This window comes from Mesocricetus auratus, unplaced genomic scaffold (genome assembly GCF_017639785.1).
Source record: "Mesocricetus auratus isolate SY011 unplaced genomic scaffold, BCM_Maur_2.0 Super-Scaffold_100007, whole genome shotgun sequence".
NCBI classification, from domain to species: Eukaryota; Metazoa; Chordata; class Mammalia; order Rodentia; family Cricetidae; genus Mesocricetus; species Mesocricetus auratus.
Window position 1 is genome coordinate 15365722 of NW_024429191.1, and position 27384 is coordinate 15393105.

Here is a 27384-nt window from a genome sequence, read left to right on the forward strand (position 1 = left end):
CTCTTCAAGGTTCCATAGCCTGTTAACCCTCCCCCATTTAGGATGAGGCTTTCTGCATATCCCACTCACACACCTTCCTGCCATAGTAGCGCATCGTTGCCCCATCTTAGTGTTGGACACCATGTCTTCACTTCCTCTTTCCAAACTGGTTCTCTCCAGAACAGTGATTCTGTTAAGGGAAATATGAATCATTTAGCCATTGCTAATCTTAGACCTCTGAACAAGGAATGAGTGTAGATACTTAAGGGATATTCACTAAAAATACTTGAAGTTTTTTATTTTATGGCAGTAGATCTGAGCTGGGAATAAAACTCCCCTTCCTCTGAGAGGATTCTTGGGGATGCCTGGAGACATTTTTTATTTTTACAACTAAGGGTTAAGGCCAGTAGTCTGACAAATTTAAAGTACATAGGACATCCCCCAAGAAGGAATTCTCCAGCCCCAGAGCTCACTGGTGCCAAAGTGGAGGAGTCCTCATGAGGGGATAGGTAGTGTGCCAGACACTTTACAGCATGACCTTGGTGTGATAAAATGTAAGTCTCAGACCATTGCTGTGAAATAATGTTCCTAATATGATTATGTCAAAACTGCCTTAGGTACATCCCAGTTCTCCTGTCCAGAACATTCCAAGAGGATGAAGCTCAGAGAAACCGGAGGGAAACAAGTAAACAAGCCCTTCCCTAGGGTGACCACCCTGATCTCCTCAAAGAGTTCCTGTCATGAAAGATGAGGACATGTCATTGATTAATCTAGATTTAAGCAACCTTGTATAGCAAGAGCAACACAATAGTTGGGAGAATTAAAATCATCAAAGGTTCTTTAATTATCTATAAAGTGATAATGGTGTTAATGTTTATCGCCTTATTAAAATCGAGGATGTTTGCTAGAATCAGCAGGATATCCTCTAAAAAGCATGGTATGGAATGCAATATCCAAAGGGAGGGAGAGGGGGCAGGTATGTGATGAAGTGTATCGCTAATCCAAATGAGGGATAAAAGGAAAGAAAAATTACTGGGGAACAAATGGGGCAGACAGACAATAGACAGTAAGGCGCTGTGCGCAAATGCAGGTGTAAGATGATTTATACACAGATGGCTAAGCCAGCAATTAAAACAGAGTGACAGCGTAGACTTAAAAATGCACAATACTTAGGTACTTTTGAAAAGTGTATTATTTTTAATTATGGACATGTGTGTATGTTGCTATGTGTGTGTTTGGGCATATGAGTGCCAGTGTCAGAGTGTCCCCTAAAGCTGGAGTTACAGACCATTGAGAGCCACCTGATGTAAGTGCTGTTAGTTAACCTCAGGTCCCCTGCAAGACAGCAATAGGTCTTAGTCACTGAGCCATCTCTCCTGTACGCCAATACTTATGCAATTTTCTAAAAATAAATTAAACATAAAGATGGGGAAGGTTGGGAAATGAAAATGTAGGAAGTAGTATTTAGAAAACACCAAAAGAATTTACTGAATAAAATGGTCTTCTTGTAATACAGAAACATTATTGGGTATAAGGCAGGATATTTCATACTGATAAAGTAGTAAATACAATTAATAAATGCAGTGAGTCTATGTATATGACTAAAAACGTAGCCTGAAAATATGTAAGGCAAATATTGAAAGCACTAAAAGAATAAACAGGCTCATTATTATATTTACTTCTCATTAATTAAGAAACAAAACAGGCACAATTATTAGCACGCAAATATTTTAATAGCATTTCTGCAAGTCTGCTCTAATTGCTGTGTGGAGAACACTGCAGGAACAACTACAAAATATTCTTTGCAAGCGTGGATGAAATGCTTACACACCTGATTAGAATGCAAGTCTCAGCTGGAGATGTAACTCATTGGTAGAGCACTTCCTGTACCTAGCATATGCAAGGCCCTGTGCTCAGTCCTCGGTATGGGGTGGGGGAGTGAGGGACCAAGGGTGGGAAGGAACCAGGGTGAGGATAAAGGGGGAGAAGAAGAAGGGGCAGGGGTGAGGGAGAAGGCAAGATGGGGAGGCAGCCTCAGTAATTACCAGAGGACTGAAATCATGTGGACTGTGTTCTCTAACAACAGAAAATTTTAAAAACCAGTAAGGAATCTGTAAGTAGACTATTTCAGAATGTTTGTAACTGAGTCGTGTATTTACATATTGACATATTTACATATTGACCCAGAGAACGTGATTCAATGTGATTAGGACACATATCTTCTGAAATTAGTAAAGATGTGATACAGTATTATATATAAATTGCAATCAAAACTCCAAGGCTATATTTTTCTTTTTTCCTTTTTATTTATTTATGTACTTATTTGTTTGTTTGTTTGTTTTTGCTCTGTCCTGCCAGGTCCTCCCTTCCACATGGACTGACACCTCTGAAACCATAAGCCAAATAAGTAGTTCCATAGATTGTGTTCATCAGGCATATATTGTCACAGCTCCACAAAAGTAATGGACACAGTGATGAAGTCAAGAAAATTGCTCCAAATTATATTTCCATTTGCCTCTTTGTAACAACTGGGGAAAAAAAGAAATTGTGATAAAGATGGGGGATCAAGACTTGGGATACTCTGGTTCCTTTAGACTCTTCAAGCCCCAAAAACATGGCTTTCTCCCCACTCCCGGAAAGGCTTGGTGTCAGTACAATAGTTTTGTAATAGTATATTAGCAGACAGGGCAGGAGAACTTCTTAGAAAGTTCCGGAAGCTACCAGAGGAGTCAGATCTTAGAAACACCAAGACCATAGTTTTCATTTTTTTTTAACAACAAAATAGGGCTGAACTTGAGAGGTTTGAAGGTGTGAGGTATCTTTTCCTTGTTCTTCCTCATAAAATTTCAAGAATATTTATATTACTTAAGAAATGAATGAATAAGCCAGATGTAATGGCTCACACCTTTAATCCCAGCACTTGGGAGACAGATTCAGACAGAGCTTTGTGAGTTCAAGGTTGGCCTGCTCTATATAACGAATTCCAGGCTAGCAAAGGCTGCATAGTGTAGGGGAGGGGAGAGAAGTAAAGTTTCTGCAAAGTTGTTTTAATTAGAAAAATAAAAAGAATATGGGGCATAATTGCCACCTTGGAAACAGTGAAAAGATACAAAAATACCTATAGAGAAAATAGCAATTATAATTGAACAGATGTTCCAAAACTAGTTGTAAGAATTAAGATCCTAAACATTATTAAATAATGTAATCAGAATCTTTTAAACCTCAGAAATGGCACAACTGGAGAAAAGCAAGATTTGAAAGGAGGGGGTAAAGTATCCTAGAAGGAATTTAGACATAAAGAAGCATTTCAGAATGAATATTGCCAGTGTGTATGAAGAAGAACAGCGGTCAGAATGACACTGTCTTACAACAAAGCTATGGTAATCAAGAAAAGATGAGATTAGTGAAGTGATGTAACACAGGTCAATGGGATGTCCCCGAAATACACCCACATGAGAAGAATCAATTGATTTTTTTTATGACGTTTCAAGGCTCAGTGGAAAGAGAAGTCTTTTCAACAAACGGTGCTGGGAAAATAAAAATATTCGTATGTGGAAGAATAAAACACGGCAACCCTTTACATCTTACCCTGAAGGGTTTGGCGTTTGTTCAGTTGCATTTACTTGCTTTGGTCCGCTCTGCTTTTTTATGCCTCCATTCATCCCTTTCAGAGTGGGAGTTATTGTTGTCAGTGTGTATTGGTATTGTGTGAGTGTTTTTATTTTATTTTATCTGGGCTAACAGCTATATCACTTTGAGTCTCGGAAGAGGTTTAGACTTTGAAGCAGTGTTGGTACTGTTAAAGACTACAGGAGCATTTCTTTGATATATTTTGCATTGGGAAATGGCTGTGAGCTCTGGGGTTGGGAGTGGAATCCTGGAGTTTGGGTGGACATTGTTCCTCATAGGCTCTTGCATTAGAACACTTGGTTCCCAGCAATGTCACAGTTTTGGGAAGCTGTGGAACCTTTACAAGGTGTGGCCCAACAAAGAAGAAGTAGTGTCTTAGTGGTTATAGCCTGCCATACCTCAAAAGCCTCAAAAGCCTACCTCCCTCTGTTTCTTAGCTTGCGGAGACATGAACAAGCAGCTTCATGCTCTTGCTGTCACAGCCAGAGCTGCTCATTTTCCCTTCCTTCTTCACCACTGTTTACTTTACTCTCAAATTGTGAGTGAAAAAAGTTCCTTGATCCCCTAAAAATCTAGTAAAGAAAGAAGTAGCGACCCCCCCCAAAAACATGGATGAAAGAGTCAAACGAGTCTTTCCCAAAGAAAACGTATATAAGGTATGCCCACTTTGTAAGATAGCTTAGTGGTTCATTACAAAGATGAACACTATATCAGAAGTTAGGTTGTTAGGGACCCAAGGAACAATAAGTGGAGGTTTGAATATATAGAGAGCACAATGAGGACAAGGGCTGGGCATGTGAAGTGTTGTTGTGTGACTCTGAAACGATGACTCTGGAGCACTGTGCATTTGTCAGAACCCATAAACGTTAGAGTGCAAGGAGTGAACTTTAGTGAATGCCAATTTAAAAAAAATCATTGTGGAAAGTGACTGCAGGCTTGATGAATGGATATATCAATCTCATTGAAAGTGATGGACTAAGATTCTGATGTAGGTAGCTTTGAAATGAATGAAATCCATAAGATGGATGCCAAAAGGAGCCACACAAAAGAGCTGTACTTTAGTTGATAAATTTGTTTCCCATGGGGCAGAGATTAATAATTTATAAACCACTAGGCATGTACACTGTGATTGAATGATGCATGTTGGATGGTGGGACACATGTCTCATTGTTGAAATTTATGATCTGAGACAAACTATGGAGAATATTAGAATGAACCTTTAGTAAATGGAATAGAGTTAGAGACATAGGTATGAACTCATGATTAACCTAATGTTAATATAACTGGTTAATATAATATACCAATAATTAACCAATAATATAATTGGTTAATATAACTGAATTTAAACAGAAGTATCCATTAAAATGTGTATATACAGGAGTTGGTATATAACAACAGTTCTATCAACAAAGGGATATAAAAGCAGCATTACTGTAGTATCAATGGATATGCCCAATTCTTGAATCTTAGTGTGTGATGCTATTCTCAAGAGGATTAATGTGCTTTGGAGAAACTATAACCTAATTTTAAAATAAACTCATGAATTTTTCAGATATAGATAAGTAAAAGAGAAACCTATATGAAGTTCTACATTGCTTTGTAGATTCTCTACTCTGTATGAGGTTGACCAGATCTCTACATTCCACAGCTGTGGGCTTGCAGTGACTCTCTTTAAAAGAACAACATATGTAGGAGTAAACAGTAACTTAACAGAGGGGAAATCTGAGACACCCTGTCTCACCCCAGTGATCAGGATCAGCATCAATAGTGACAAGTTGTCTTGAGAGTTTGTACCTTTGATATGGAGTGAAGAAAAATAATACTGTATTTGTGTTCTTCTTCCTGTAGATTTAGATGTTAAGTCTAGAATACTCACACCTCTGGAAAATGACGGGATATGTTCATAGCCTTGGAGTACTTGATATTTCCAAATGGAACTCAGAGGGCTCTGAACTTCAAGAATGAAGTAGATAATTTGCTTGAATTCAAGCAAATAACGTTTGTTTATCTGGATACATTATTATAAAACCAGGAAAAATTATGTCACTGTGTAAGTGAAGATATTAGTTATTGATAGAGGAATTATATCGAGAATTTGTAAGAATGCCTATAAGTCAGTAAGAAGACAATCAACCTAGTAAAGAAAGAGGCTAAACTTTGAAAATCCATCTGGAGGCTTCTCAGGAAGCTAAAAATAATACTACCGTATGACTCAGCTATGGCACTCTGGGCATGTACCCAAAAGAATGTATCCCTGGCCCTGGGATACTTGCTCATCCATATTCTTTGCTGCTCTGATCACAAGAGCTAGGAAAAGGAGGCAGCCTAGATGCCCAACAACTGATGAGTGGGTAATGAAAATGTGGTACATAAATACAATGGGATATTACTCACAAACAAAGAAAAATTAAATTAACCAGAAAATAGGTGGAATTGTAAAAACTAACCTAAGTGAGATAATCCAGGCCCCAAAGGACAAAAGCTGCATCTTCTTTCTCATGGGAGGATCCTAGCTTCAATATTTTAGTGTGGTAGAGTGTCTGTGCAAACAGGATATAAGCAAGGGAATAGGGTCGGGGGAGAGGCTACTTAAAGGAAAGGGGATTGTAGAATATAGGTAAAAAGACAATAAGATGGAGAATACTGTGGATGGATAGATTTAGTCAGGGTTGGAAGTTGGGTTTGGGAAGATGAGGGTACAGGATGAAGGGAGGACAATCTTAATACGGGAGAATGATAAGACCATTGGGAGAGTAAGATATGTCCGTGCAACAGCAGCTTGACACTGGGGGAGGGTGGCTAACTCCCCTCTGAATAGATTCAAGACACACTCTACGTGGTGGTGTGAAGGGAACCAATAAGATGGGGGGGCTAAGTATTTTGAATAGATAGTTCACACAAAGATATCCAAATGGTCAACCAATCATGATACATAAAGTTGCTCCATCTTTAGGGGATTGTGGAATAGACCACAGTGCGTGACACACTCATGAGACTGGCTAAAAGTTACAATACTAGTTGTTGATAAGTGAAATGATCACACTTATTATATCCTATTGTGGTAGTAATTGATATAGTTATTCTGGACCACTGACACTGTCAAATGAATCTGAATGTATACATAGTCTGAGATCCTACAGTTCCATTTGTAGGTGCATACCCCACAATATGATATATACATATTTGCATTGTTCATATTAGCATTGTCTAGGACAGCCTCAAACTAGTAACAAGCTAAATGCTTCCAATTGTAGAATAAATAAAACACATTGTGCATTCCTTCAGTATAATCAGGCTAAAAAAGTGGGGGAAATGACACACAGAAAAACTACTTCTACCTTTCCTGACACAATGAATTTCAGAAACATAATGACTGACAAAGCTAGGCATGAAATCTATATAGAGAGTGATTCCATTCATGTCAATTTAGAAACAGATAAAAACTGACCTATGGTTTGAAGTCTGGCAAGTCGTTAGCAGTGGAGAGCAGTGAGTCAAAGTGGGCATTAGGGTTTGGGGGTACACATCTTCACCAGTTAAAGTGGAGAGTTTGTGGGTCTTCACTGAATGTAAATTCTTCAGGCTATACAATTTTGATTGGTGAATTATTCTGTAACATGAAAAAAATAAATGATCCAGAGACAGATATCAGAGTTCAAACTTCAAGCTAAAGTTCAGAAAAGCAAAGCAGCCAGCCACTAGCTTCTTACTTCTGTCTCAGGCTGCATGGGCTGATCCTGTCTCCACGAGCTCTCACCAAGTCTCAGACTGTAATCTCTTGTGAGCATGGCTGGAGAATGAATGCTTCCTACTAAATACTTACTCCTGTCTTTTATATCCCCTAGTGCTCGAATTAAAGGTGTGAGCTATAATTCTCTTTTAGATTGATTTAATCTTGTATAGATCTGGGTGGCCTTGGACTCACAGAGATCTGTCTACCTCTTAATCCTGAGTCCTAGGATTAAAAATGTGTACCACCACCTCCTAACTTCTGGTTAAAGTAGTGTATCACCACGGCCTGATCTGTATAGCTTGGGACTGACTTGGCTTTTCTGAATCCTCATTCAAGCTTTAATTAATCATAAATAACATATCACTACATTATTCTTCAAAAATAATTGCAAAAGAAATAAGAGCTAGAACAATCAAGCTGAATGTGTGGCTCACAGTGGAAAGACTATGAAATAAGAAGTGGAGAGAGATATACAAACACGAGTGTTACAATATTAGGAAATTTCCCATTGTCTTTAAGTATGGTAATGATGCTCCTCCTTAGCTTTTTGAAAGAACTACTGTGCTCCTTAGGGGTCAGTATCCCGATGTCTACAGTTCGCATTAAAATGGATCAATAAAAATAGAAATAATGAAATGAAAATCATTATTGAAAATCTAAGTGATGGATATGTGAATACTGATAGAATTTTAAAATATTGTATCTTTAAATCTTTTCATTATCACATCCTTTGTACAGAGGAAAAAAATTCTGGAGATCAGAAAGTTAAAATAACTCGCCATGTGGGATTTGAATCCAGGACTATTCTGGATCCATGTGCTGGGAAAAGAAAGCACAGCCTTCAGGAGCTGGAAGGAGATTGAGATACTGTATTATCCAATTTCCTCCTTTTACAGAAAAGGAAGCAGGCTGGAGAGGAATTTGACTTGCATGAAATTTTAATGCAGCATACAGGGCTTGAAAGTATGAGTTGCCTTGGTTTTTGATGTTTTTCCAAAGAGCAGGAAAAACTGTGGTGTATTTAACCCTAACCAGAGTTCACAGTTACTCTTTAATTAGTTGTGATACAAATAGATTATGTATATTTAAATGCATATGGGTGGCAAATATATTCTTTCATTAAATGTCTGCAGTTCTCTTCCTCCCAGTGCTGAGAACCCTGCTTGCCCCACCCGTGCCAGTGTGTGTGATACTTCTCCACTGACCACTCAAAAGTCAGACACTAACCAGCTCGGGAATGGGGCCTCTCCCTCGTTTAGTATCACGATCAGAGCCTGCCATTGTTGTCAAGTCGGAGAATCATGGACAGGCCTTTCTTTGTAAAATTTATTGCCTGTGGTGTCCACAACTAAATTACCCCAGGATTACAAAGACTGTCCCCTTTGGATGTGGTTTAAAAGCTACCAACAGCACATACCACTGCGGGTGAATGCTTTTCAGTTGTTTTATTTTACTAGTCTTTATTTTTTAAAAAAATTCTCATTTTTGAATTTATTTTCTTTTCAGCCCTTAGGAATTTTAAGTCAGAAGGGAAGCCATAAAACTGGGAAGATATGAGCATAAATATTAAATGTAAGTGTGGTAATGGTAGTTAGGAGGATTGTCTGAGATTGGGGGATGATTGTTGTCATCTTCCGGCATCAAGTGTTTGATGTCTAAAAACCATTTCACATGGTTTGGTAAAGAAAACAAATACGGCAAAGGAAAAATAATTGCCAATTCTAATGGCCATAATAAGATACTTAGAATTGAGGGAGGAGGGGGGATGGTCACAGGATCAGGAAGCCCCAGCAGGATGGCAGACCCCAGCCATAGCAGCCCTGTGGGAACCTCTCCTACATATCCCTTGAGGGGACTAAGATGGTGAATAAGAGCTTGTTGGAAGACTTCAGCCTGTGAAACCTTCAGATAGCATCCAGAAGCTGTCTCCCTCCAGAACAAAGCAGGAATCAGGGCCACGTTGTAGGGGAGGAAGTAAGTCCAGCAGGACAGTGGGAGCCCTGGTCCTGGAACCCAGCCCATACTCCCTGGCTGTTTGACCTTAGGCGAATTAGCAGACTTCTCTGAGCCTTGGTATCTTTGTCTATAAAATACCCATACATCTATATCATGTCGTTGAGAGAACTAGATGGCATCCATGGAAAGCATTTAGGTGGTGTCTGGTCCATGGTAAATGCTTAAAAGCATTTTGCCGCAGCCTCGGAGGCAGGACTGGAAAAAAAAAGACTGATTATATGTTTCTGAGAAATTGTAAGACGGGGATCTTCATCTAAGGGCATTTGCAAAGCTTTTTCCAGCAATTTCCTCTCTCAGACAAGAGCCACAGCAGCTCATCCACCCCTAGAGAGGGGACAGCAGACAATGCTGTCATCCTGGGTATTAAGACAGTTCGCTTGCGTTAACTGAGCAACCACTGCCTACTAAGTATTCTGTTAGCACTCGAAGTGTAAGAAGAGACCCTGGGCCTTGTCTTAAAGGATCCCACCCACAGTCCACTAGGAAGGCAACTGTATACACACATACCTTTCACCCTGCAGACGACAAACCCTTGAGAGTGCAGAGGATGTGTTCCGACAGGGGCAGGGGTGCAACAGGAAGTCTTCATCAGTGCTTGAACCGAGTCTTCAGAGTTAGATAGGAACACACCGTAGCCACCACCATGGCAAAGAAAAGGGCAAGAAAATCAATGGCTCTTCTCTAGACGTTTCTGGACATTCTCATCTCAAACTGATTAAACCACTTACTGCACTGAAATATCAGGGGAGTGTCTCAGGAGTCTGGAAGACCACCTAGGGAGTAATTATTGTTGAGTAGAATGACCTTGTGTTGTTTTGTTTTTCTAGAGGTTTATGTTTTACATCTCTTATTTATGTATGCTTTGCTTGATATATATATATATATATATATATATATATATATATATATATATATATATGTGCTTTGCCCACAGAGGCCAGAAAACCACATCAGATCCGCTGGAACTAGAGTAGCGTGATTGTGAGCCACCATGTGGTTACTAGAAACCGAACCCAGATCATCTGCATGAGCAGCCATTGCACTTAACTCCTGGTCCATCTCTACAGGCCCTAGAATGGGCTATTAAATAGTTCTGCGTCTGAAGTTTCCATGGAAGAGAGGCATGGGAAATATCCACCTTGATTGATGGTTCTCTCTCCATACACAAGGCCAGCAGTGGAAAATGCCACTGGCCGTTGGAACCAGGTTCTGTCAAATGTTTAACATCTCCATGAACAGCAGTTTAGGATGTGAGATCGAGAAAAGGGCATGGTCATATCTGTCTCCTCAAGGTCATTCCTGGGCTGCGATTCTTTGTATTTAATGACTGTAGGGCCCTCAACGCCTTCACTCTGTTAACTTCTCTTGCTTAGTTTCCTCCCTCCTTTTAATGTTTGCTGAGTGCAAACTGGTAAATACTCCATTAACGCATTTTCAGAGGCCCTTAGAAGATTATCCATGTAAAGTACCTAGAGTGATTGGCACATATACCTCCAGGAATTTGGCCTCCATTCCCATCATCCTTACAGGCCAAGAGTGATGAATAAGGAGAAAGAGAGAAATTTATTTGAGTAAGAGGACCAAATAACTGCATTTTTGTTCATTGACTTTTTTCCATCTCCAAGGCCAGCACTTCATGCCAAATACATACCAACTTGGCATTGTTGCCTTGTTCTCTCATCAAAAGTTGCTGAAACACATAATTCCCATCTGGAAAAAAAGAAAAGCATTTTTCTTTACTCTGATAGGGGTGAAGGTGTTTTCAGAAAACATCCAGCTGCTGAACAACTGCAAGAGGGGACTAGATGGTACACGCTGTCATTTTTATCTTTATCACTGTCCCCTTGTGTAAGGTCGCATGACTTGATGAAGGCTTACCCCAGCCCCTTCCCCTCAATGTCTTCAATTTGAAAACAGTTTTAATCTCATTGGTTGCGGTCCTTTATATACCCTTTTTTCTTTGCTAGGGGTAAAAGAATATCTGAAGGATTAGTTTTCCATGTTTTATAATAGAGTGGTTGTTGTTAAGAGTGGGTTCATATCAGCTAAGGTTTGGATTTCAAATGTTCTCGTTTCTATGGTGTGTGTGTGTGTATGTGTGTGTGTGTGAGTGTGTGTGAGTGTGTTTGTGTGTGTGTGTGTGTGTGGTGCATTCTCTAAGATGTGGGTGTTTGTAATAAAAATGGTAATTGACCTTTATAGCAAGCGAGCTGAGAGAATCGCTTCTGTATATTATATGCCTGTGAGCTGGATTTTAAATGTTTGATTAAGTTATTAGAGTGTTTTGCTTTGGCATAATGTACTATAAATTCACGATTGCTGGCCAAAGCAGTTAGTCATTGGAGAAGAATAAATTGTTTTGAGAGGTGCTGCTTCAAAACCTGGATTTTATTCTCTTGGAAAGATGGGGCTTTAAATAAATCACATAATACAAATGAGAATTTCCATAATTAAGATTCTAACTAGGGGGCTTGCTGCAAGCTTTCAGAAGAAGAAAATGAAGAAAGACACTCCAGGCTGCTTTCATATTCTTTGCTTTCTTTAATTTATATTTTGAGTGTTCTACTTTGTTTTGGGGTACTTGGAAGTCAAATAGCATGAGACAAGGGCACATGAAGTGTATACTGTCAAAGGCTAGTCTCTGAGATGTGATGGCTTCTGGGAGACAGACACGCTAAACAGATGGCTTCAGACAAGCCCGGGACAGCTCTTGCTTCAGAGGGGGAGGGATCTCTGTCTGTCTGTCTGTCTGTCTGTCTGTCTGTGTCTCCGTCCCTCCTTTCCCTTTCTTCCTCTTTTTGCCTGTCTCTGCTCTTCCCTATCTTCCATCTCTGTCCTCCTCCCCCTTGTCCCTTTCCCTTCCCTTCTCTCCTCTCCTTCCCTCCCTTTTCCTCCCTCCTTCCTTTCCATTCCCCATTCTCTCTGGAGTTTCAGGTTTTGACAAGCACTCACTATACCCGCGACCCATTCCCGCCCCATACTCCACAGAGTTCCTGCCCGGCAACCCTCACTGTTTGTCACCTTGGATAGCTTTGGTGTTTTGAGTGTGTGTGTCCTAGCCTGGGTGTCTTCAGGAAATCTTTCCTAAATGGCAAGATCCCTCCCTGGGATAAATCTTTCTGGCCTCCATCTTCCTCCCCTGAGTTCTTCTAGCAATTTCCTCAAAGCCCTGCAACTTCTTCCCAGTACTGCCAGGCTCATCTCCCAGGAGCTCCTAAATAAATAAAATATAATTAAATGTGTGTGATCGGTCCTTGTACTGCTCTATTTATTTGATGTATGTGTGCACTGGAGAACTTATACAGTCGTGTAGAAATGTACCATTTATAATGGGTTAAGTAGGGCAGCCGTGGTCACTGATAGAAAGAACATGCCATCAGGCCCTCCCCTGGGAACCTGGGCACTTCCTTAGATGTGATTCTAGAGGATCAAACAAGGCAAAATTGGGACTGATGTCCTTGGCAGAAGATCACAGAACGCTACCCACTAATATGGTAGCATGCTAGTTTTTGTTGGAGATGATCATGGTGAATAGAAATAGGCTGAGTCCTCAGGTAACCTCCACTGAACTTCAGGTCCTCCACTGGCCAAGTGGGCAGCCTATTCGGATGTCTTCATCTGCACTGATGCATTCCAAGTGTCTAGCAAAGCACAGGCCCCAAGGCCTGTAATACCCACAACACATAAATTACACCATCATTCTGATCATTAGACGTAAGTGATGTAGCTTAGAAGAGGAAATGTCTGCCAAAAATGGAAGCATGTACAGGTCAAGAAGGATCTGTTCAGCTATCCCCTAGCTCATGAACACTCATATCTGTGCATCTTACATGTGCCAATGGCCATCTAGATATGGCTCTCATTCCCTTGGCCCAGAAGCACTTCTCTGTTCCCTGTGACCTTCATACCTCCCATTTACCCATGGTCTTGTACATTTACTAATGTCTAAGGCAGCCATTTCCAAGTGAGATACCTCTTCTAGCAAGACTTCCAGCATCAGGATTGAAGGAAACAGTCAAATAAAGTAGGAATTCAGGAGAAATCACTGCTGGCCTATTGCTAACCCAGACTTAGCATGCATGAACTTAGGCATCCATAGGGGCTTGGTTCCAGGACCTCTATGGATGCTAAGATCTACCTGCGCTCAAGTCCCCGAGACATATGTGTACACTGGAGAACTTTATACATTAGTGTAGAAGTGCACCGTTTATAATGGGTTAAGTAGGGCAGTTGTGGTCACTGATAGAAAGGACATGCCTTCAGGCTCTCCCTTGGGAACCTGAGCTAAACTGGTGTAGTGCTCATTTTGGTTCGTGTGCATCTTCTAGTATGTGCTAGAAGCTTTCTAGATTACTCATAGTGCCAGTGCAGTGGGAATGCTGCATAAGAGGGTGCTATACTATACTGCTCAGAGAATAGAAGTGTCTGTGCATGTTTCAGCAAAATCACCTTTCCCCAGCAATTTTGTTCTAAATTTCCTTGAATGTGGATACGGAAGACTGACTGCATCTTGTTGGGCATCCTCTGTTTGCAGCATGTAAAATGCCCTTCTCCCAGCATTCCATACTGTAAATCTAAGTCTAGATTGGAGCCAAAAATAAAGTAAACCCGATCCAAGACCTTAAATATCCTGAGACCTACCGCTGTATGTTCTGACAGGGCGAGAAATGGGACTGAGGATAACATAGCTTCCACCTGGGCCTCAGAATGGAAGATTCACACTGGTATTAATGAGATACCTTGTCTTCGTCAGCCATGACATGTGGTGACCTGGGCACTGCCTGGCTTTATTTCTTTTTTATTTTAATTTAAAAAATTTATTCTTTCATATATTATATCCCAACTGCAGTTTCCCCTCCCTCCTCTTCTCCCAGCACTGTCCTCCATGCACTCCTCCTCCATTTCCCTTCAGAAAAGAGCAGGCCTCCTAAGGATATCAACCAAATGTGGCACCAAGACTAGTCACCTCCCCTCGTATTAAAGCTGGGCAAGACAACGCAGTAGGACGAAAAAGGCCCCAAAAGCAGGAAAAAGAGTCAGAGACAGCCTCGACTCTTACTCTTAAGAGTTGCACAAAGAGACCAACCTACACAACCATAATGTATATGCAGAGGGTCTAGGGTAGCCCATGCAGCCTCCTGGTTGTTGGTGCAGTCTCTGTGATCCCCTATGAGCCCAGGTTAGTTGATGATGTGGGTTTTCTTGTGATGTCTCTGACCCCTCTGGCTCCTACAATCTTTCCTGCCCTTCTGCAGGATTCCTCAAGCTCCGCCTAATGTTTGGCTGTGGGTCTCTGCATCTGTTTCCATCAGTTGCTAGCTGGAGCCTCTTTGATGACGATCATGCTAGGCTACTGTCTATGATTACAGCGGAATGTCATTAGAAATCATTCCATTTAACTTTTTTCCCTGACATGTTTGATTTTCTTTCTCAAGGCAAACATTATTACCATCATTGTACAGATACGACACAAAGGAAAGAGGAGTTTCCTGCCTCCAGCTCTGCAGAGCAGAGAGCAGCCCGAGAACTGAAGCTGTCCTCCTTCAGGGTGCCCCGGGTCTTCAGGACCCGTGCTTAAGCAGAAGAAAGTGCTTCAAACCCATTTCTGTTCTATCTTGGCAATAGGGAAGAGTTCAGGTTCCCATCCTGAGAAATCTGCCCTGCTGCTCAAAGGCAGGAGACCCTCCCTTGCAAATGCCCGCCCATTCCCCTTTGCTTACCAGTGCTCCATTAGAGCTCTGGTTTGCACAGACCTCCACTCCCAAGGCTCCCAGATGGGAGTGGTGAGTGGGAGGACAGTGAGAATTCATGGTACCAGGGGCTGGAGGAAACTGTGTTTTCGGAGCAATGAGTGGGGGCTGCCTGCTCCCCCGGCCTCTTGTGTGTCTCTCTGCCTCTGTCACCATTGCTGCTGACCTCATCTTTGTCATCATCTCATGCTTGAGGGATAGCAGACCTCTCTTCCATGACTGCTTCCACTCTGGCTTCTTGAACAGTGTTCTCCGTGCAGGAGCCACTAGACTGGACATTTCAAACACAGACTGCTTGAATTCCATCCTCAGTTTCCCTAGGCTAGCAGGGTAGCAGAGTCAGGCTTCATGTCCTTGCCATGGTGTTCAGGACTTTGAGGGATCAGCTCTTTCCACCTTCTCCAATATTACTGTCCACTCATTCTGACTTTCCATCTGCCAGAATCTCTTGCCTACTGTCCTCCCTTGGTAGCATCATCCATCTTTCGGTACCCATCAGTGGCCTACCTCAGGGAGCCCTTCTCTGAACACTAGCTTATTTGTGTTCCTCTCACGCATCCTTCTGGGAAGGCGAGCCTCAGTGAGGTGGAGTATTCCCCCCTCCCATTAGTGAAGTCGGATTGGAACTTGTCACCCTTGTGGATATTCCTCACAGGAAGTCACTTATTTGCGCAGTATTGATATACCTGTACCTGTCTAGAAGCTGCATGCATTAATGCTGCAGGATGTAAGCCAGTGTCCTGCCTTAGAGTGGCAGTGAGAGCATTAACCATCCAGCTAGACTCCCAGGCACTGTTGCTGCCCTACATTACTGTTCTCATATTAGAGAAGGTTTGCTTGCTTATTCTTCAGCTTGCCTCTTCCCACCTTCCTCTGAATGGGGATGACAAGACCTACTCATTTCTTCCCTATGAAGCCATCCTGCCATAGTGAGGTACCCACTAGGAAAGCATCTCTTTTAGGATAGCCTTAACTGCTTCCAGGCTGTGGTTTAAAATTTGCCAAATAATAGGTTTGAGAATTTTTGGGTGCAGAAGATGCCCAACAACATATTACCTAAAACATTCTTGTAAGCAGCGTTTCTTATTGAGGTATTATCTATGCCAAATATAATAAATGGATTTTATCTTTTAATTTGTATTTTAGTATATATATTTTATTCTCAAAGTGATTAAACCTTTTGTGCTCTGTAGAATAAATATAGCATAGTAACTACAGCATATATTTATATAATAAATTGGGAATGCTCTGTTTTTATATAATATTTTACTGTTTCTTTGAGAATTTAATACAATCTATTTTGATCATATTCACTCCTTCCAGATTCAGCCCCTGCCTCCCCACCCCCTTCCAACTTCATGTCCCCCCCTCTCCCTTTCTCTATCTTTCAGTGACTCTCAGAGTCTGAGTCCAGTTTATGGCACCCATGCACTCATGGGTGTAGGGCCATCCACTGTAGTGTGGGAATTGTCTCTCTCTCCCAGAAGTTAATGACTTTCAATAACTGTCAAGGATGGACACTTTGAGCTCCTCACCCCTGGGCAATGTCTTATCACAGGAATTTTCTACTGTCTCATTTCTATAGTGATGTCTTATGATGCACTTGCTTGCATGTCTATATTTTATCCTTACTGTAATTGCATGTGTTCCCATCCTCCCATTTTGCCAATAAGAAAAACATATGAAATCTCCTTGATGTGAGCAGTAGACTCCAGATTTGAAAGCAGACCTTTACCCTCAAGTCAATAAACTTGCCATCATCCTCCCCTAGTTATCCTCTGGTATAATTGGTACTAGGTGAGGTATGGTTACAAAGTCAAAAGCCCACCTGTTCTTTCTACTTTGTAGATGGGCTCTGAAGACAGAGTCAAAGATGAAGGCCCCACTTCATCCCTCCCCATCTTCTACGGTCTCCTCCTTTCCTTCTGCGATGCTGCCACAAATGACCCGGAAGAAAGATTCACAGGCATCCTTGCAGAAACAGATCTCTGAGCCAGCCCTTGGGAACAAAACAAAGCCTTTGCTGGATTTGTTTTCCTTGGTTGATTTATTTGACAAGGACCCATTTCGTACATCATTTTTGGAGTTTCAAAAACCCTTTTCATCTGCAAAGGTCTCTCTTAGAAGCCCAAGGAGAATAGAAGAGAGGCCGGGTATGTGATCTCTGAGGCAATGCTTTCTGGCCTCTCAGCTCTGCCTTTCCATTTATCTTCTGACCCTGAGATCACACAGGTTGAGGATCAAGGTCTGAAGAGTGCTAAATCCCATCAAGTAGGAGTCTTGTTTGCACTGATCCCTATAGGCACATCCCTGTCACCTTTGTTTTACTTGGTAGGACACCTACTTGCTAAACCCATCTAGCAAGAGCACATGAATTATTCACTCTGTGACAAGACATTTTTGGTAAGATGAGGTGTTAACCAGCCAACAAAAGGAACTATTCCTGCTCTGGCTGGCTGCCGATTCAATTACTGTATGGCCCTTCTGAAGACAGCCTATTCCAAGACATCCTTCCTGCAGATTTTGGGCAACAAGTCATTCTTGGAAGCATCCTTCATCATGACATATAGCTTGTCAGATGCAATCAAAATGGGCACCAAGCTCCCTGGGAACTCTCTCTGTTTTCACATGTGTTTCAGCTATGGGAAAGACACATGCATAAAACATTCAGGCTGAATATACAATTGCTTTTAATAACCCATGCAGCTAAATTTATTAGATCACACTGCCCCTTTGAACTGGGGTATGGAATTTTCCATGTAGCTCAGTATCTCCGGTGAGAGGCAGACCTTCCCTTTTGGGTTGTTTGTCTCCTCCAAGTATGAATTCCCAGGCTTTGGCTGTTTTGTTAAGAGTCACCTGTGATCAGGTTGGCTGGGGGCTCTCCATCACCACTCTTGGTGCTTCTGTCAGGATGACAGTAGCCGCAGTGCTAATCCTTGAATCCTTGTGCCAGTCTTAGGACTGCCTGAACTGTCTGGGTGTAAGGCTTCCTTCAGAGACACTAAGGCAGAATCCCTTCATCATTTGTGACTATTCTGCTTTCTTGATGTTCTAAAAGTAAGTTGTAATTTAACTTTGTCCATTTTCTCACACCTGGTACTTAGATCAAGAAGTTCAGAGCAAAGATGTTTACATGATAGCTTCCAAGTCCCTAGACCTAGAGTTGAGGGAAGTTGTTTGCTTAGATCCTTCCCCCCCCTTTATCCATCACAATCCTGACAAATAATTGTCACCAGAAATGAAGTCAGTAATCAGTAGACTGATACTCAACATCTGCTGAGCACAAGTTTTCTTGTTGGCAACAGTGGAAAAGAAAAAGTCACAAGGTTCTGTCAACCTCTGTGTTACAGTTTTTCTTCCAAGTGCTATGAGGCATAGTATACTCCACAAGTGCATGGTATTTTCATTTTAATTCCTATGGAGTGCTCTTGTGCGTGTTTCAAATATGTGTTAAATAAAGAACCCCTTCAAGTGTATGACCTGATAGCTGCATTTACTTAGAATGGGGCTACACTCAATGTTCAAGTGAAAAATCAAAAGTACAAGTTAAATTGTGTGCATGTGTGTATTTTATTTGTCTATTAAATAATTTAGATGATACTGAAGAATGACAACAAAATGATATATACATGATTAAAACTCTGACACTGCCTTCCTAAGTGTACTTAAAAACATACATCCCCCAGGAAGCAAGTCAGTTTATTATTCAGGGAGGTGAGCCAAGAGCCTTTGAGTATTTGACAATACCTGGTCATTAGCTTGCATGGCTCACCACACAGCCAAGCCATAATGGACTTTTAATGAAATTGCTCTCACACACATCCTTGTGTTCTTCCCATAGTCCACACTGTAGTAACATTAACACGTAGTCCACGCCCCTACAACCTTGACTCTCTGCCTGAGCAGATGATATGGTGAAATAGCTTCCCATTGAACTGTACACTTCACATTCTCCATTATCCTTGAGACGGGGACACCAGAGATGTGGCAAAATGCAGACCTAAATGCAGACGTGTCACTGGGAGCTGGTAGGTGGAGGTCAACGTAGCAACAGGGCTAGAAAGGCATTTGGAGGCACTGGGACTGCCATGTACTATGCCACAGCAGGAGAGGAGAGTTAGTGGCCACCAGCGCCTGCAACAGAAGCAGCGATCGAATTCCCCCACGCACCCCTCCAAGGAGCCTTAAACCCATTCAGATGTGTAATACTGTTGAGTGCAGTGAATAGCCTAACATGGTCTTGGCATCTCTGTGGTGACTAATTTGTGGGCTCCCAGATTTTGCTTCGAGTTAAGTGGTCTTTATGCTCCAATTCTGGCAGCGCTGAACAGTGATATATTGTGTCCACGATTCGGCCTGGCTTATTGGCGCTCACATAATGACAGCCTGTTGAATGGGAAGAAGTAGTGTATAAACAAAACAGCCTGAGCAGAGGGGAAGCACTAATTTTCTGAGCCATATTCACTCTGAGTCATCATATTTTCTTCCGATGGTGTGGGCCAGGTTTCTGAACCTGGTGCGTATGATTCACTTTCGCCCTTAAGATCTTACACCAGCTTAAGTTTGGTTACACAAGGAAGCCAGCAGCTCGCGCTTGGCGACCTGGGTGCAAAGGAGAAAGCAAGTACTGGCTGAAATCCTGGCCCCTTGAGGTACCTAGGGCAAGAACACTAGCTTTGGGATTACAGTGACCTCTTCTAAAGACAAGCCTAGTAAGGTGTGCACCGGGGCAAAGTACATTCACTCTAGAAGCCAGACCAGTGTCTAGTGCAAGATTGGAGAGGTGGAAGCAGGGGGTGACAAAGGGTCAGAGAGCAGAAATGAAAAGATGGGTATGGTAGAATCGAGGAAGAGCCACTGCGTTTGTCCCAAAGGGCACTGTCACCTGTCATTTGATACCTGTGCTGTGCTTTAGGGAACCAAATTGATTTGATGGGCCAGCCTGGAGTAGGCATGTGGCAAGTCATATTTCTCTCACCAAGTACATGTGTTTTTTATTGTTTCTGTTGACTAATGTGGACGTTGAAAAGAGTGAGTATTGCCTGTTCGTGGTGCAAGGCTGGCAAGGATTAGAAGTCAGTAAAAGGTATGAAAATACCACTCACTTATCTGGGTCTTGGTTCTCCTTCCAAAATTACACACTAGCTCCTTTCTTTTATGTGCTTTGGGAAAACATTTTCTTATACAAACCAGAGAAAGAAAAAGAGAGAGAGAGAGGGAAGAAGGCAGGGAGAAAGAGAGGGAGAGAAGAAAGGCAGTGAGTGGGTGAGGGAATGAGGATGAAGAAAAAGAGATGGGAAGGTCATACAACATTCAGAGCCAGCTTCATCTGTAGGTGTGGAGGATAATCATTGTTTTGGTTGGCCTGAAGAAAGCCAAAAAGTCCCATATCTCAAAAAACATACCCCCAGTGCTTGTCCAGGATCAAGGATACTGCAAACCATTTGAGAATTTGCCTTGAGTGTTTTTTTTTTAACCTCCAATTTTGACATTTTTTTGCCTTTGTTTAGGACCCATCTTTTAGTTTATAATGGAGAAGCCTGTTTTACACTGGGTTGACTTTAGTAGCATCACTTCTGACTGTCCCCTCCTCCCATGAGACTACTGACCACAGAGGGCACTGGAGTAGCCCGAACAGTGTTTGTTACCCCGTACAGGATAGGGTCTGAATGTCCAACTTGGGAGAGGTGCATCATGGATGAGACATGTTGGGTAAAGTGGGCTGGGTGAGGACCCTTATAGGCCATTTGCTTGGGTCCACCTGCTGAGTGAGTGAGCAGACTTGCCTTGAATACACTTCCTGGAGCAGATGCTCATGGCATCCAGGACTGATCCTGAAGCTCACGGAGCAGTACACTGAGGGAAAACAACTAGGGACATGTCGGGATCTCAGATGGCTCTCCAAGTGTAAGAGGGGAAGCCACACAGTGAGCGCTCAGCTCCCACAGTGTTCTGTCGTTGGCCGATGCCTGTCTGTAGTTACAGTAATAGACTGCCTGTGATCTCATTGAGATGCCATCCTATGAGTGAGCCTAGGAATCCCGGGATGGATGCTTATCCCCACCCAACCTTCTCTAGGCAGCACTGGTGACAAGACACACAAGACAGCCAGCCTGCAGGGGATACTGATCATCAAGTTACACACATGGGGAGAAGAAGCACTGTGTGTGTGCCACTAAGTAGTGACATGAGTTGGGGGCAGGTGTCTTTGGCTCTCCCAGCTTTGGTTTTTCTCAGCAGTGAATGAGGCTGGTGGGGTCTGGACTTTGTATAGAGGTTGGAAGGATTAAATCAGTTAAAACTTATAAAGTAGGGAACTGGTCTCATGGTCAGGGAGCTCCCTGGGTCTCTGCAGTGTGACAGGCCAGTGCCCACCTCTGCTGGAGATTCCAGGTGCTCTGAGGTGGTCTTCCTGATTCTCCTGGTTTTGAGCCTTTGCCTGGCAGGGATGCAGATTCACTCTTTAGCTGCCCTGTCCTCAGGGAATGGGCCCCAAGGCTTGCAGCCCTCTTGTTTGCTGATCTTATCAGGAGAGTGATTGGAGCCTGTTTCACTATTGATGTTGGCTCTGGGCCTAATCTTTCTGTCCTGAACTGCAAGTCCAAGATGGTGGGCCAGATGCAATTCCAGTGCTCTGAGGGCTGGAGGCTCCAAAGCCCTCAGTGATAAATCATTGTACCTGAGGAGGATCCTGCATGGGTGGAAGCCTCCTCTCATCTTAATTTTACCAGTCTCATCCCTTCTTGAACAGCTTGTTACCTAAAGAGTAGCCAAGTGAACCATTATTCTGCCTCTGGCCTTGAGCCCCACATTTTCAATAACCATCACTAGCATTGACTCAACACTTAGCAGCTACACAGCTGTGTTCACCACATCCATATGCTCAGGGACGCCGCAGAACTGCCCAGTGCACTAGCTCCCTTGCCTCCCATTGGCCCCATGAAGAATAGAGGCCTAGAAAGTTCAGTCATTGCCCAACGTCAGAGAACCAGCAAGTGCACAACCGGAACTAAGCTGTCTACAGCACTGTAACTCAGAAGCCTGAATGTTCCCATAAGTCACCTGGGCATGTGGTTGACATACAGTCAGATTGAGTGCACCTGATCTATGACCTGAGTGTATGTGTATATGTGCATGTGTACTCAGAGAACAGAGGATGAGTCCATGTCACTCAGGCACGCACGCACACACGCACCCTTCCTTCCTCCCTCCTTCCATCCCTCTCTCCCTCTCTCCTTTTCTCCCTTCCTCCCTCCCTCCTTCCATCCCTCCTTTCATTCCTTCCTTCCTTTTTAGTTTATCTCAAAAGATCTCTTACTGGCTTGGAACTTGCCATGTGGAGCTCACCATGTAAGCTAGAATAGGCTAGTCTCTCAGGCCTGTGGATCCTGTGGATCCATTCTCTCTGCCTTTCAGCACTGGGACTATAAATATGTGTCACTGTGCCAGTCCCACCCCCTTTTACATGTAATCTGGGGATTGATTCCAGGTTCATGCTTGCAAAGCAAGAACTTTACTGATGGAGCTATCTCTTCAGTCCACCATTGTGTTTCCCACAAGCCCTTGGATGCTGCTGGTCTCCAGTTCATGTACTGAGTGACATAGCTATATACCAGGAAACTGAACAGCTCTGGCTGGTGTGCTTAATTATCTGTCTGGCTGCTTGGTTGGGTCTAAGGTGTGACCCTATGCATAGCCACATGGCAGCCATGCCACATGGGCTTCCAGTAGGTAGAGAGTTGAACCTTGGGTAGCTTTGGGGTGGGGAGCACTTTACGATGTGGTTGGTCTGGCTTTGGAAGTTTTGGCAGCTCAGCCCCCTTACTTCTTGATTGAAAAGAATCCTCTTCAGTCTTCAGTGTAGTTTTGCCTCACTAGTCTTCATGGTACCAACTGGCCTACTAGGCTGAGAATTCAAGGAAAGTCACTGTGACCTCTATTTGTGTCTCCAAACCTGTATTCTCTGCATCTCCCATCTTTGATTACAGTAACATTTGCCTTTCTACTCTTTCCAAACCTTTCTGGGAACCTTTGTTTCTTTCTTAGCCATAGTCTTTCTTATGGTGTCAAGTTCTAATGATTCAGACTACAGAGGCTTTCCGTCATCTGGGCCTCTCAAAACCTGGAGAAAGAGGCCAACTTCCAACAGCCTCTTAGCAACCTCCATTAGTATTTATTTGGTAGCTGTTATAAGAATCATCTACTTTGTTAAGCCCTTACTATCATCCAGTGTGATGATATATTATTTATGATTTATTAAAGCTTGCCTCAAGATTCAGAAAGCAAAGTCAGCCACAAGTCATAGAAGCCAGGCACACATCTTTAATCCCAGGACTCAGGATTAAGAGGTAGGCGGATCTCTGTTAGCTCAAGGCCATACTGAGCAACATGAAATTGATCCAGTCCTAAAGAGAAACAGCTCACACAAAGATGATCTCAGCCATTGGGATCATACGCCTCTAATCCCAGGACTCATGAGAGGTATTTAAGACACGAACAGGATCTCAGAGCTGGCATTCATTCTCTAGCCACATTGACAATAGGAAGACATTGACGTCTCTAGCCATGTTGAGGAGAGCATAGCAGTCTGAATGAATCTGAGGAACAGTGAAATCGGTAGCAGTTTGAGGGTCGCCCATTTGGTCTGAACTGAGGTAGAGGTAAGGGCTAGTGACCAGCTGCTTTGCTTTCCTGATCTTCAGCTTGAAGCTTGTGTGTCTCTAGGTCTTTTATTTTCATGTTATAATCCAGCAATGCACCGTTATTGACATTGGTCAGATCAGACATGGCACACAGATCTCAAAGAGACTGGTTTGGGTTCACCCCAGAGTACACTTTGGCTCCATTGTGAACCCTGCAGTGTTCCTATCCTCAGCAATGCTGCCCATCTCCTTTTCTTCCATCTTCTCTGCAGCTGGAGGCATTTCCCCAAAACCAATACTGATTGATTCAGTGCCTACTTTCAGTAGCTGCAGCCCAAGCTGAGGGCTGGACAGTGTTCTGTTTGCCTTCAGAGAGCCATGTCAGTGACCACAGTGTTACCACTGCTTAGCCATGTGGCTTTGTGGCAGCTTACTCAGCTCACTTGACCCCACATGACTCACAGGAACCTGTGCTCTTATTTACAAATGAGGATCACTGTAGAAGTCACACCACAGGCATGTTGTTTATGTGAGAAGGTGTCTAGTAGCATTGACCAATAGCAGGTGCACATTAATCTCACCTGGAGTTGCAGGTGAGTTAAATCCAGTTGCCTTAGTATTCCATTCAAGGATTTCATTCTATACATCTGCCTGGCACTCAAGATGAATTACTGTTTATCCCCAGATGTGACAGTGGAGATGGTTGGTTCTAATTGTCAACTTGACACAATCAAGAGGCACCTGGGAAGTGAGTCTCAAGCAGGGAGTGTTTAGATTAGGTTGGCCTAAGGGCAAGTCTGTGGAGGTGCAGGGAGGGTTGTCTTGATTACATTAACTGTCCACTGTGGGTGACACCATTCCCTAGCATTGCATCCCAGACTGTAAAAGAATAGGAATGGGGCTGAACAGTAAGCACACATGTATTCATTCTCTCTTTGCTCTTGACTCTCGATTTGGCTTCAGGTTCCTGCCTCGACTTCCACACATGATGGACTGTAACCTGGGTTCGAAAGCCAAATAGACACTTTGTCCCTTCAAGTTATTCTTTTCCAGGGTATTCTGTGAGAGCAATGAATGTGAAACTAGGATGGCAAACTTTGCTGAAGCCGCGGCGTCGCTCAGGTGCTGTTTTATTTTTAACACCATGCTTCTCTGCTGCCAAACACCTATCCAGTCCCCAAAGCCCAGCATAAATATTGCATCTTCCACTCAACTTTTACAAGTCTCACACGTAAAGATAGTTTTGTTTTAGGAGACCTTTGTGTAGTACCAACTCGAGTGCCTTACCTTGCTCACCTCATTCCATCTTCCTCCATCACTGAAGCAGTAGGTTCCTGATGTTCTCCTTTGTCCGTCTTGTCTTCACTGAGTGCAGCATTGTCCAACAGAACCTTTTGCAGTTGGGGCTGGGGTTGTCCAGTATAATTGCCACTTGCCATGTGAAGCTATTGAGGACTTAAGATGTGGCCAGTGTAGCCAAGGGCTGGATTAGAGATGTTATTTCATTTCAGTTAAGTAGCCACACGTGGTCAGTGGATAGCGTGTTGGACAGTGCAGAGAGTTGTTGATCAAAGAGTCACAAGGAATGGAAAATAGCAATTGTAACAAGCACCATGTGGGAGTGCATTGTTGCCAGACGGCATCCTGGGTTTGATTTGATGTGGTAGGAGTGCTGGTCAGGGAGGACATTCCTGAGGTAGTGATGGCGGGGCGAAAGGTCTGAGGGCATTAAAAATGTGACGTAAAGGCGTGGGGACATAAGTAAGCACATAGCACATGCAAATGGTCTGTGGTCAGGAGGAGTATGGCTTAAGAACAGACCTCCAAGACAGTCCAGGAGCAAACATGGCTCCCCGTCCCTTCTCTGTTCACTGAAATGTATAAGCACTCTCCACTCTGCTGTGCAGTTGGTGGGTTTGGAGTAAAGTTTTGGGTTTGGCTCTGAGACTCTGCACTGAAGTGTCACTTCCTTTACAAAACGCATTTCTCTAAAGAACCAGGACACTGGAACATTGGTTCCTTCCATCTTGGGTTTTTGCTTTAAGCATCCTTCCTTACCATGTGGCTTGACTAGTGACCTGCCCTGTTTTAGAACTGTGGGTGATGTTCTGGATATATTTTCAATGAGCTGTGCTGGCCTCTCCCTCCAGACTATGTCCCATTCACCAGGTCCATTCATTCAGCAAACTTGTATAGTGCCTTCCACAAGCAGAGGCAGTTTGGGGTGTGGTCGTTCAGTAGAGAAAAAAATTGTACTACCTCTGTCTTCAGAGAACTTGGGCAGAGGTTCTCAGGCAGCTGGGCCACCAGCTCTCCAGCACAGCTCCAGTGTTGAAGGTCTGGGGTCCTGTTCTCATGGATCTCTGCAAAATTCAAACATGAGGTTTCCAAGTTACCCTATACTGTTGTTCCAACCTCTCTACCACAGAGTTGAGCCTGGTATTGCCAAATACTCTTGTTATGGGCTGTCCATAGCTTTATATATTCTCTCCAGGGACTCTCCCCCCTGCTTACAAGTGCATTTTTCAGAGAACCAAGGTCTTTTATAAAAAAGAAACACATATCTTGCTTACAATGAGCTTGTCCCCACACCAGTTCCCCTAATGCCATGGGCTCACAGAAGAACTCAAGCAAAGTTTAGTTCCTAGTTCCTAGTTGGTGGAATGGTAAGAAGTCCAATTTAAAACAAAACAAAACCCAAAACTATCCAAGTTCTCATCCAAACAAGTTGTCACTAAAGAATGAAAGCCAGATGTTATTTTAGTGAGAAATGCCTATGTGGCCGTGCTGTAGATTGAACCTGGGGTCTCCTCAGATGGTTTCCACGTGCCATGGTAGCTGGACTCCCAGGTAATGGTAGTTCACGTTCTTAGTCTTTTATCTGAGACACACATGCATAGATGGTTAAGAAACAATTAATTTCCAAGCCACACCCCTTGCCACATCTGCATCACGTACCTTAAGTCAGGTGTAGACCATCGCAGGGAGCTTCGGTGGGCTGTGAATTCAGGGTGGGAAGCACAAATCATTGTCAGAAAGAGGAAAGGACAGATCCAGGCCGAGCTACCTCCAGCTCCTGGGCGAGAGATCTGCTTTTGTTGGGAGCCCTCCCACCCTCGCAGTAGCATACTTCAGATAACCATCTACAAATTAAAGATGAAATCCGGCCTCGGAGTGAAGAGCAGCCCTTTGGGGGTTAGCATTACAGCCTGCTCTACCCCAAGGCTGATTCAATGGCAAGCTTTTGGGCCAAAGGAAGTGTTTTCTCTAATTGGCTAAATCTCCGTAGGAAGGCCACTGAGCCTGCTACTGATTCAGTCATGGCATTTCTCATCTCTGATTCGTCTCAGACTTTTCAAGTTTTGGATACAATCCATTGTTCACTGACCTTTGAAACACGGCATGCTGGTATCACAACTTCCTCAGAGGGAGGAGAAAGATGAGAGAAGGAACAAGTGGTGAGATAGGATTCAAAGGTTCAGTGGGGACTAGAGCAGAGATGAACCCAGTGGGCAGAGGTAGCAGTGTCCCCCTGGGGATGCGGTGGATCTCAGCGGTGAGTCAGGCAGGTTTGCACGGGTGTTCTACCCCAGGCTGGGGTCCTGGCTCACTGGCCAAGCCAAGTAAGGCT

At 43.1% G+C, this 27384-nt stretch overlaps 1 protein-coding gene and 1 long non-coding RNA gene across 2 annotated transcripts in view; one reads left to right on the forward strand and one right to left on the reverse strand.

Moving 5' to 3' along the window:
- Positions 1-27384, forward strand: part of Slit3 (slit guidance ligand 3) — a 571841-nt gene that overhangs the window by 57943 nt on the left and 486514 nt on the right. The window lies entirely within an intron of this gene.
- Positions 18663-27373, reverse strand: LOC110341224. The gene is made up of 4 exons (XR_002383108.2): positions 27142-27373; positions 26712-26751; positions 26013-26116; positions 18663-19497 (listed from the first exon to the last, which is right to left on the reverse strand). It is a non-coding gene; the product is annotated as an uncharacterized LOC110341224 (long non-coding RNA).